General features: G+C 31.7%; 1 protein-coding gene across 8 annotated transcripts in view; it reads left to right on the forward strand.

The window, feature by feature from the left end:
• LOC142337224 (uncharacterized) overlaps nt 1-12,978 on the forward strand; it is a 644,691-nt gene that overhangs the window by 589,025 nt on the left and 42,688 nt on the right. For 2 of the 8 annotated variants that reach the window (XM_075386422.1, XM_075386476.1), the window contains exon 1: nt 8,375-8,689. The exons of the other annotated variants lie outside the window; for them this stretch is intronic. The gene's annotated coding sequence lies outside the window, so the exon portion shown is untranslated. Of the gene's footprint in view, nt 1-8,374; nt 8,690-12,978 lie in introns of those variants that run through there. 8 annotated transcript variants of the gene reach the window in all.

Raw genomic sequence — 12,978 nt, forward strand, 5'->3', positions numbered from 1 at the left:
TTTATCCCGGAAATTTTTCAGAATTTTAAGTTGGTGCACTGAAATTATGAAGTTAAAGTTTATTGAAATTGGAAAATTGAAAATTGACATCAAAGCAAAGTCTAATGTTACTATATTCACTCTAAATCATAAAAAAGATCAAATCAAAAATCGTTTGAAAATAATTTGGTTTAGTTGTTTTCGTCTTCACCATTTTACCTCTTTTTATTTTGCTATCCCATGTTTTTGTTCCAACATGTTTTTTGAATCATGAGAAAATATATACCGGACCATTTTTTCTTCAGTAGAGTTCAAATTACTTTTAATTTTTTTTTGCAATTTCGAAACTTATGAAGGGTACCACACTAAAATCTTGAAGACCTGATTTCATTATTGAAAATAATTGATTTTTTTCTTAAAATTGATAACATTAGGCACATCAACCGCTTTAGAGTTGTTAATTTTGCTACTTTTTAGTCTAAGTTTGACTAAAAAATCATTCCTTTCTATATTTCGTACTTCATTATTTTGCTGGTAATCAATAGTAATAGTTATTCAAACTAAATCGAGTGCTCTTTGCTGAAAATAACAACAGTTTTCAACTAAATGTGGACCACAAAAAGTCACGATATAACCTAAAATTCTACTTGAGTTCAGATTATTAGTTACAGCTTCATCGATTCAAGTTTTTTAATTAGCGGTACTCTGGATTTTCTACAATTTGAGAATATTGGATTGTCTTAAGCCAGAAATTTTTTATCAAGTTATCTATATACTTTTTTCAGCAATCTTGGGAATCAAAAGTCAAAATTAGGTAGTGATTTTACTCACGCTGGAGAGGCAAAAATCAGGGAGCAATGTTTTTGCTACAATTTTCAATTTTTCTTCTTGATTTGTTTTACCAAATGTTTTGCACAGAAACTCAAAACTTGTTTGCAAAAAAGTATGTTTTTTTTAGTTTTGTAGTCGTTTTAGCGTTTCTTCTGTTTAATATCAGTTCATGCATAGTAGATTGGTTCCACATTGGATCTCATTGTTCCCAATAAAAATCAAACTAGGATCTAATTATTATCATTTATTAACTAACCGATTCAATAACAGTTTTTGATTTTCGTAAATTTTGTGGTTCGCTGTTGATGTCTTTTTATTTTTCCAAACTCTTGATGCTTCTGACCTCATTGTTTTCATGGTAACTGCATCAATTTAATTTTTAATTACAAAACTATCAGTTTTCTTAATTTAGACTGTTAGTGATTTAACCGTTAAGATTTAACATTTTGGTCGTCTTTTTTCTCTTTTCTTTTAGTCTCAAAGATGATGTTCCGACAAAATCAATAGTTGTTTCAATTTGATTATATCACCTCATATCTAATAGATTCAATTAATTCGGAACATTTTCTTTTATTTAGATTATAGTTTAGTTATAGTACTTAATTTTGTAGTTTACAGTTTTTGCAGTAGTTTTGGTTGTCTAATCACTTGTTTTAGTTGTCAAGTTTCAACGGCTCAATTTATTGAGATTTAGAGCCTATTTGCTGAGTTCATTTTATATCTAACAAAACAAACATTTTTTTGATAAAATTGGAGAGTTTCGAGAGATCTCATAGAGATTCTACTTTATGTCACAATTCCATCGCATACTAATTATTTCTTTTTACTTGTACAGCCTTGTTTTTAAAAAATCAGTTATCTTTCTTTTCGCTCGAGTTTGTTATATTTTCCAGTTTCTCGTGAAATTGTTTCCAAAAAAAATTGTAAGGCTTATCTGTGTTTGCAGTCGGGTCTTCTGTAGTTTTTCAAGTAAGCTAATTACTGGCCATTCTGATTCGTTTCCTAATTTCTTAAACAGAAACAATATTTTATTTCAATTAAGACCTAACGGCATTGCAAGCGCGTAAGCATTATATGTTTTTTAGTAGAAAAAAAGTTCAATAATTTTGATGTTTGACTGCAATCTTTGTTAATTTTCTTGCGCGGTCATTTATAATAGATTTCATTTCTAAAAAAAATTGTATTTCGACTTCTATTGACCAAAACATTCACTCAGTTCCCAATTTTGCGTATCAGACCAATAATTTAATGGATATGGCGTCTTTTAATTTCAACTATGTTAATGAAATTCCATATCGCAGATTTTTATGTTATCCTTTCATTGGTTTCTGAGATGCTTGTATATCATTAAGGGTGTGGTATTAATTTCGTCCTTTAAACGTGTTCTTGATGCTCTGAATGATTTGTAAAAAGGCCATTGATTACATCAAAGTGTCAAGAATTAAGATTTTTAAAAATGTTCACAAAGAAAAGGTGTAAGAGTTTTTATAAGATCTTTTGCTCTCAGTAACGAAAACTATGACGGGCGTAAATTTTTATGCCTGGCAGCAATATAAGTGAGGCCAATAACGTGGTCAGATTTTGATTGGATCTGATTATCTTTCTCAACAATGAGTTTTGCAATTTGGTCATTTGAACTTGATTTATTGAAGTGTAAGATCGAAGAAACTTATATACATGATAAAAGTCTGTAAATGAATAGGCTTTTGTGAAATATGATTAAATAAATCATATTATCTTTTCGTTGAAAGTTCATATCACAATTTTGTAGCGAGGATAAACTCTGCAGCGTAAGTTGTTTGTCAAGTCTTATGTTCAGTTCCATGTCTATTATAGGAAAAATTTTGAAAGCTCAAAAAAATCAACAAAGTTTTCTAACCAAATTTGACGTTATAATTATTGGTTGCTGATTTTTATTTGAAAATATTCTGAAAACTAAATGACTTTTATGAAAAAAAGCCTTTTTAAAATTTAAAATGAATTCCATATTTCTGTTTTAATTCAAGAATTTTGAAACAAGCTCTGCCAAATTTTATGTTATTTGTATGTGAACCATTCCAAAGGAATCAATTAAAAACCTTTTTATCCATTTCAAGTTATCACAAATTTTCGTTCCGACCCCCATTAATGGGGGAGAAACTTTATACTGAACTGGGTTTTTCATTCAGCCAGTTTTGGCCGATCGATATATTCATTGTAGAGGGTTGTGAAAGGTATCATTAGACAGCCTGTCGTCCATCACAGAATATATTTTAAAAATTCTGAATTTCATGTTTTTCTAGTTGTCGAGGTTTAAAGTTTGGTTTTTTTGTTCACAATTTCCCTATTATCGCTCAAATTGATCTCAATTTCGTCAAAAACATGTTAATCCAAAATTTAATCTTCTTTTCATCAAAACTGGGCCGGAAGAAGATACTTTAGTCCACTTTGTTCAAATTTGCTAGATTAAGACATCTAAAATGTGCTGAAATCTCGTTATTTTTAGAAGAAGGCTATTTGTAATTGAGTTTCGCTAGAGAGGGAGCGTTCTTGATTTATACTGTTGCCGGTTCTTTTTGCTGTTTTAACTCGATAGTTATCCAAAACGAATTATTTATTTTTGATGTTTTCTTGATCTTTTTTTGTCAGATTGTCCATATACAATATATTGGGAATATTTAGTTGTTGCTAATTCACGAACAGCAATTTCACGGCTGATTTTGGTCTAATGATTGTTTTTTGACGTCCAAAAATAATTAGAATTGTAATCAGTCGCTACCGTTTTTAATACTTTTTTGCATAATTTGCTTCGTTTTATGTTACTGGTGGAACAAAACAATTCAAACCACGGCTTTCTAATGACTGGTTCAAATGGTTGCCTATAGTTTTTTGGGAAATCTGTCTCGTCTTTTATTTCAAAATTTATGGTCCTTTTGATTTTGAAAACAACTTCTTGTTTTCAATATAAAGAATGTATTTTGAGCTTTGTCAGTTTTCTGTCTCTTTTTGGTCAACTTTAGCTTCAATTCAACAAAGATAGGTTGCACCAACCTTCTGGTGGAAATAAAATTATTATTCATTGCGGTTTTGCCTTATAAGTAATGATTTTTCGGCTTTGAGACTAGGAGTTTTCAAACAAAATCAATTTTGGCTATATTTTTTTCTGTGAGATTCTTATCTTTGTCTTGTCAGGTTAATGACAGGTCCTTATCACGTTATTGGCGTTCAGGCAAACACATTTGAGCTTATTGATCTTTTTCACTGAATAGGTTATGATTTTAAGGGCCTTGACGCGGTCTTCTAGCAAAATTCACTGGAAATTCTGTTTGTCTTTATTTTCCTGTTTTTGTAGTGGTACAAGAAGTTCTGGATAACTGCAAGTTTTAGTGACAACTGTTGTTCACCGATATACGAGCAAAGCAATCTATTTACTGAATTCTGTTTGATAGCTAACAATTTTCATGCCTGTGAAACCAAATATTCTTACACGTATTTGTTTTTTTTTGACGTGTTTCTAAAACATTGCTTAAGGCTTTAACTGCTCTGACAATGGTTTTTATTACAATAACACTATTAATTTCATTTTTTTCTGTATTAATCGTTCTTTTTGTAGACGTACCACTAATTTTGAATTAAGACAGATGTCAATGGCCTCATTTGGAGAAGCAATAGATCCACTTAAAGATTTCATAGCTTATGTTTTTATGAAGTGGAAATTAATCGCTTCCAAAGTTTACAAATCTGTTTCTTATTTTTGCCTCTTTTTCTGTCTACTTGTTACATACTCTCACTTTTGAGAGCTCACAAATCGTTTTATTAGTTTTCAATGAAGTTGCAATTGAGTATATCTTATTATCTGCTGAATAGATTGTGGTTTGAACAGCTTCAAAACCGTTTTCTCGCAAAGTTTGATTGAATTTCTGTTTTTTGTCCGTTATTGTCGTTTTTTTAGACGTAGACATAATCTGGATAATCAAAGATGTCAATGTCTTCTTATGGAGTAATGAATGACCATAAAGTTTTTACATACAAGTTTATGTTTTCGCAAAGTTTGATTGAATTTTTGTTATTTGTCTGTTATTGTCGTTTTTTAGACGTAGGACATAATCTGTATAATCACAGATGTCAATGTCTTCTTATGGAGTAAGGAATGACCATAAACCTATTTTAGTTGATATCTATCTAGTGTCATCATTTGAATATATTTGTTTTAAAGGAACATGAACCTATCTTTTAAGATTTTGTTTCTGTTTTTTTGTGTGTTTACTTGTTACCGAGTCTCATTAAGCTCTGGTTCCACTTTTTTCTAGTGAAGTAAATTTTAATTTGTTTAGTTAGCTTTTATTTGACGCTATTTTGACTTTGCTCTTGGTTATTTTTTATTTGAGTAGGAAGAGTTCTAGTTTTTATTCATGCACTTACTATTTTTGAACAATTTTTGTATTTTTGAAAGTTTTCTACCTCTTCCTAATTTGGCATGCAATTAGGCCAATAATCTGCATGAGCGGGGTAGGAACATTATGTACAAACGCACATTATCAAGCCTCCTTGTTTATTTTCTTTTAAACATTCAAAATGTGTTTTTCCGTCCAAATTTAAATGCAGTTTCTCTATTTTTTGACCAAAATTTAATTTCAAAGGACTGAAACTCGTTCTGAACAATAAGGACTCGGCTTGCCACAAAATTTGCTGAGGTGAGGTGTATCATTAAAGTCAACCGTTGTTACTGTTCTTTTTGTTGTTTTCAATTTATTCAATTTATATCTGACAAGTTCTCACATTTTTTTAACAAAACTCATAATTTAACTGAAATTGAATGTAAATTTCTTCATAAAGATATTAACTTTTTCTAAATTTTACCCTGTTTTGAAAACAATTATCTTTTGAGATTTTTTTCATTTCGAATAATATTTCAATTTCTGTCTTATGATATTGTACTTCGCCCTTTAATGATAAGAGTTGTTAAAGAAGTCATTATCGTCACCAAAGAACGTTAAACTTTTCGGAAGTCTAAGATGTTGCTTTGAACATTCTCTGCCATGCAGGGACTCTCATGAGCCGTCTTGTTTTGTTTTCTACTGGGATCAGCAAGACCTCTTCTTTCACAGGAAGCAAGAGCCCATTTCGTGTTGTTCATGACAAAGTGGTCCAGGTCGTTTGAGTTACATCAATTTACAAGTTCCCTCTCTGTCTCAACAACTTGTTATTATTTTACGTAATTAAAACCGTCCAAATATCCTGCATTGAATGAATTGAGTATTTGGTTCAATTTATTGAGTATTTGCGACCTAATTGAGTCCAAATGACCTGAAAAGTAGCGAGGCAATGGTAGGCCCGTGGGTGTAGACAAATTTAGTTTTGCTATGAACGAGTGTTAAGATTAGGAGAGGATAGAGTTTGTATGTGTGAGTGTTTCGGTTGAGAAAGCAAACAGGACCCCGGGAAATTTTGACCATGGTGTCAGCCAAAACAAAACAACTTTATCCCTTTGGATCCCATTTTATCATTCCATATCAACTCCCAAACATACTTGGCCCAACCACCTTTCACAATACCACACATACTAAAGAACACGCTCTCTTAGCCCACTGTTCAAGAAGTACGCTAAAATCTCTGGAAAAAATTTCACTCTGGAAAACAGCTATTAGTCCTAAATTGATGTTTTTGCCCGTTTTTATTTTATTCATTTTTTTGTGCAGAATCAGAACTATAACTCGGCAGCCTAAATTAATTTAATTAGCCCTTGAATAATTTAATTTGAAACGTGATAAATTGAAAGGTAATGAAGTTTATGCTTCAACACAACAAAATTTCAGAACTAACAAAAACTTAAGTTAAGACCTTAATCTATTACCAAGGGCCAGCCTGCAAGATCTTGCACGACAGCCATCAAATATTGGAGAATTTTGCAAGTTAAGCGTCGGAGTTTGACTGAGGAAGATACTCCGAAGCAGATCAAAGTATCTTTTACTTGCAGATTAGATTAATAGTAGTCTATATAATTCGACTTTAATCTAATGATCGGCAAATTGGCGCATTGTTGTTGCGGGAGGTGTTTTGGTGTGTGTTAAACCAGGCGAAGAGTTTCGGTATTTGCTTGTTAATTGGTCCATTATTCAATTATGGCCCTTGTCTGGACACATTAGCTCCGGAAGCATTATTTTATGGAAAACTGTGGCTTACACTTGAGCTATAGACTTTCTACTCAGAATGTGTGTATATATAAGTTAAAAGCTTTCACCCAAACTGTTAAACTTCAAAGCACACAATATATGTTCATATAATATATCTGTAGCGCTATCTTCACTTGCAATAACTATATTTACAATTCTATTATACTTCTAACTGTTTCAACTCCTCTTTACACGCCATAGTGTGCCATAAAATATAGATCCCCTTTTTGTAGGGAACAAACACTTCTTAAGAGCCGTTCAGCATTGTGCGCAGATTGTTTCTTCCAGCATAATGTGCGTTTTGTAAATAATTTTACAGACAACAGTCTTTCAACGTCTAATCTGACATGGCTAAACAATAGACAAATTAGTTGCAATGTTCCATATTTAAGCGCAATAAAATCATGCTTGATTTGTACAAAAAGTCTCTCTAAGAAGAAACAGCAAAATTTCGAATTCAGGCAAGGTAATCAATAAATTGCAAAGCAAAAAATAACATCTTTTTGGGATAGAAAACAGTAAGGCTGAGCGGGATTCGAACCCACGCCTCGTGCGGTTTATCGACCAAATAACCACATATTTCCGTAATATTGGCGTGGTTGTTTCAATTATGAGGGTGACATTTTGATATAATCAGAATAGCGCTCTTGAATATTAACTAATTTTTGTGGCAATCATTTTGTTTTTTTAATCATTTCGGCTAAAACTTTACTTCTGCCAAGACAACGATCGCAGCAATTCGGGAAAGACTCTAACGCTTAGCTGTGTTATGTTTTTGCCTATTGGTTTCAGTTTGGTTTGACTAGTCAAAGAAAGTACAATAAATTTGTTGAGGAGTATATTTGGTATATAATTCAGAAACAATGTTGTTGTTTTTATGGAATTGAAACGGCAAAAGCGGCCCATAAACACTCGCCTATTACGCTCAACGGGAGATTAAACCCTAACCGAAATCCCATTTAGAAGAAATTGTTGAACTTGAACACCAAGGTCAGTCTTTCATTTGACCAGATCATATTTCCATGCCATTTTATGTTGTTATTGTTGTTGCGCATTGTTATTTAATGCATAAGATTTTATATGATTGAAGATTTAAAAAAAAATTAAAAAAAAGAGTCGAGAATTATTTTTTGGTAGTTTTATAAACTCAGTGAATTACTTAACAGTGGTAGTAAGTAGTTAACTATTAAATTATCTGAAATATTTTTCATTGTTTGAGTTTTTTTTTCAAAGAAAGCTGAGAACAAAACGCAAAATATTTCGGCCGATTGCTTTTCATATTTGATTATATTCGCATTTGTTGAGCCATAGAAAGGGGGAGGGTGTACAAGGCTATGATGGTAATTGTTGTTGTTGTTGTTTTTGAGTTGGCGGTGGTACTACTGCTATTTGTTTCTTTAGAGCAATTCCCAGTTTTAGCTGTCCTCAAACTACAAATTTGTGCTTCATTCGTTCATTCATTCCCTATTCTTCTGTGTATCAAACAAACATTAAAATACTGCTACTAATAGAACTACTAGTACTACCACTGCTTTAGTTGGAGAAATCGCAACATAAAAACAATACCTCAACAGAACAAATTTTAATTATTACCACAATATACCCCCGTTCATCATAGCGCCCTCCCCCGCACTTAGTATTTTTCTCTCTTTCTGGTACAATTCTGTGTTGTATAGCAGAGAATAAGAGCAGCTGCAGAAGTTAGTTAGCTTGGTTACCAATTTCAGGTGAGTTTATATTTCAATCAAACTATCCTTTTCATTATTAATGCACCAATCAATATTCCTCCCGTAATGTCTCCTGAAACCTATCACCGTCTTCTTTTAAAAACGATTCCAGATACAGTTTGAGTGACTTTGTGCGTCGTAGATACAAACAAATTGGTGCCAGCATAACGTCTGTCTATTTTACAAACAGACAGAGCAATTAATAATTCTATTATACCAGTTAAGACAAGCAGGCTCGCTAACGTGCATTCGCACATTTAATTTTGATCCATATGTTTTTTTTATCATCGGGCTAATAGGAACATGGGCTATGGGGTAATATGCGTACGCACCTTGTCCCATTGTGTCAAAAGCCAAATAATTTTTGAAAAATTCTCAAATCTTCAATTTTGTAGCCTAGATGCGCATCCTTAATTATTTAATCGAATATATAGTTGTGTTCCTCTACGCAATCAAGTTGCTGCAAATCATTATATCAATTTGCGTTACAATTTGCAAAAAATTGTCTCTGTAGCGATTCAAAGTAAATTACTGTAGCGATTCAATGTTTCGCTGGCTTCATGTTTGCCTTCACACCTTAAAAAAAGTTATACAAATTTTGCAACTAAAGATCATCCTTCGTTGTCCTATGGAAATTAAATGACACTCGCACAAAACAGCGAATTGTCAGAAGAACTGCAAAACTGTAAAAATTGTTTCGAAAGTATCAAAACAGTTTTGACATGATTAGAAACAGGATGACGCTTTTCAATCAACCCTCAAGATTTTGTTCAAACACGACATAAACAAGATAAACTAATTACTATATACTCAACTGAGGAGCTATATACTCAACTGGGTTTTTTTTTGTTCAGTCAATTTTGGCCGATCGATATATTCATCGTAGAGAGTTGAGACTGGTATCATTAGAAAGCTTGTCCAGCGTAGAATATGGAATTAAAAAGATTTTTTTTGATTTTCGTTTTTGACAAGGAGATATCGAGGTTTAAACTTCCGAGAAAATAATGTGAATTCCGTTGATTTCATTCACCTTTTTTCGGAGTTTTTGACTAAAATTTCGCCAATTTTGATAAAAATTTACTAAATTTTTTCATGAAAATGTTTTTGATTTTACGTTTAAAGACAAAATACCTTGTCGGCTAATTTCATTGAATTTTTTTGTCACAAATTCCGGCTAAAAATTTCACAAAATTCAGACTTTTTCATCAAAAACAGCACGAAATAAGTTTCTTTAGTCCACTCTGATTAATTTTGCAGGAAGTGCACAGCCAAAAACCACTGACACAAACTTTGTAGACTAAAAAAGGGGCTAATTCCACTTCAATTTTCGTTGAGAGTGCTCTGTAAATAAAACTTTGCCATTTTTTGCTAACTTTATTCGTTGATTATCAAAAACGCAGCATTTACTTTTGATTTTTTAACAAACAAAATATCTATATCAATGACATTCCAAAAATTAAATATTCCTAATGGACAATCAACACTAGCAGGACTAGTTCTGTACCAATCTTGGATCGTTACAATCCAAAAATAATTCGGATTGTCATCAGTCGGTTTTTTATTAAAAAAAGTTCGATTTATATTTTTTATATTAATTAAATAACAGAACATTTCAAATCAAAGCTCACTAGTGATAGGTCCTATTGACTTCCTAACTAGCTTGCAATAAATTTATCTATTTGATTGCTTGAAAGCTTATGGGCGTTTTGACTTTTAAAATATTTGATTTTTAATTAAAAAATGGCTTATTGAACTTTGCCTCCATTTTTCTCTTACTTTGGTCAACTTGTAGCTTAGTGTCAGCAATCAAAGAGTGCTCCTTCTTTCTGCTGAATTCCAATTTAGTCTTTATTGCGGTTTTACGCCTTAAAATATGGTGTTCTGGCTTTGATACTACTAGATTTCACAAGTTTTTTAATTTTTAGGTATTTGCCTATTTTTCATGTTTTCTAATATTGTCAAATCATCACGTTATTGTCAGTTCATATTTCACATTTTTCGCGCTCGAAATACCGCACAATTGATAATATTTAAATCCTTAAAGATATAGATTGTGGTTCTCTTACCGCTTCGACAATACTTTCTTAAAGAATTTCATTGAATTTTTTCAATATGGTCTTTAAGTTTCGTTTTTACTTTGTCTTTTTAGTCGTGTTTACTTTCCTGTACAATGACCAGGTTTGATTTGCGTTTCCTGGAAGAGTAGATGAGCCGAAGTTTTGATATTAGAAGATAGATAATGGCTTTCATGACTTTGAAAACAATTGTTTTCCAAAATGAAAAAAAAAAACATTTCAATTTCGCAATTTTGTTCTTTTATTGTCTGTTTGTTACCTGGTCTCGTTAACTAAAGGTTTAAGATGACATTTTTTGTCAGGGGAAGGTGTCAAAAGGGATTGGTGTCACAAAATCTAATGTTTTTAAAGAATTCGTTATGAATTTACTGGCTTCGCCACTGGTTTTTCACAAAAAAAAAATCAAATTAATTTTTGATTTTTGTCCTATTTGAAGTTCTTTTTGTAGACGTGAGACATGTTCTGGTTAATTGCAGGTGTCGAGGGCTTCCCTTGGAAGAATAAACGAACCTATTCGTATTTTTCATTTTGTAATTAATGGCTTTCATATCTTTGGAAATAAATTTTTTTCGATAAAAACAAGTTTTACGTAATCTTGCTTTTTTTTCTTTTTGGTCTAATTGTTACCTAGTTTCATTAAAGAGAGTTCACATAATACATTTCAAGGGGAGGTGTCAAAAGTGATTGGTGTCACAAAATTTAATGTTTTAAGAGAATTCGTTATGACTTTACTGGCTTCCACACGGGTTCTTCACAAAAAAAAGTAAATGAATTTTTGATTTTTGTCATATTTGACGTTCTTTTTGTAGACGTAAGACATATTATGGATAATTGCAGTTTTCATGGGCTTCCGTTGGAGGGATGGACTAACCTATTTAACTTTTTCATTTTGTAATTAATGGCTTTCATGTCTTTGGAAAAAAAATTTTTTCGATAGAAATGTTACTTAATTTTGCATTTTTTTTTCTTTTTTGTCTGATTGTTGCTTATTTTTATTAATGCAGGGACAAATAATACAGTATCGATGTTCAAAGAAGGTGCAATCGAACATATTTTGGGGGCCAAAGTATGGCTTTACGGCTTGCAAAGCATTTTCTGGCAAAATTCAATTGATTTTTAGTTTGTTGTCTATTTGTTGTTCTTTTTGTAACTGCATAAAAAATTTAAAACCAAGAGTTCTTGATTCCTTTTTATAGAAGCGTTTATAATTGTAAACCTAAGGGATATTTTAGTTGATTCCTAATGGTTTTCACTACTTTGAAATTAATTGTTTTTTTTTTTCAAGTTCAGCGAATTTTTTAACTTTAGTTTCTGTTCTTTTTTGTCTAATTGTTACCAAGCATTATTATGAACTGCTGAATAACCAATTTTTTCTGGTGGATTGCATGTTTTTTTGTTTATTTTCAGTTTTATCTGACGCTATTTTGACTTTGTTATTAAGTTTTGTATTTTAAAACGGACATAAATTTTTGATGTAATTAATGTTTGTTGTTGTTGTTTGATATTGCCGTTCGTCTTCGCTCGCTTTCTTAATATCGGCATATCCCATCAATCTAATTCATCATTTTTTACCCCACTGAGTTCTTTGCTTTGGAGGCTATCTTTTCGTTCATACACCAGTTTTTTTTGAAAAATACTTGAATTTTTTGTGTTTTTCTATCTGTTCCTCATTTGGTAGACAATTATGCCGAAATTGGGGATGAGCGGGGTCGGAACCTTATGTGCGATTGCACATTATCGAGCCGCCTTGTTTATCTTCGTTTTTAAATATAGGCACTAGCTTTGAAAAAAGTTTTGTTTAAATGAGTTTGATTTAGTTTTCTTTGGAACATTTTTAGACGACATCAATAGTTTACATTTTACCTCAAGTATCATGCGTGTGATTGTGGTAAAAAAAGAGAGAATGAGTTTTAATACAAAATGGAAATGAACCATATCTTTTGTGCCATATAAGTACTATATCTTTTGATACCAATTGTAAAACTTGAACTCTCAAAATTTTGCACTCGAAAGTGTACTTTTACAACATCTATTGGATGTAAATATGTCCGTTAATCTATTCAACCATTTTAAATTTTTCCTAAAATGAGCTTTTCTTGCGTTTTTGTTTTGAACGATAGCAAAATCTAAAGGCAGTATCCATAGGTGTTATAGAAATCATATGTTTCACAATTCTGATTGCAAGAGATGAGAGATTATAGGGAGATATGAAAC

The sequence above is a fragment of the Convolutriloba macropyga genome, chromosome 1, assembly GCF_964194025.1.
Source record: "Convolutriloba macropyga chromosome 1, txConMacr16.3, whole genome shotgun sequence".
NCBI lineage: Eukaryota > Metazoa > Xenacoelomorpha > Acoela > Convolutidae > Convolutriloba > Convolutriloba macropyga.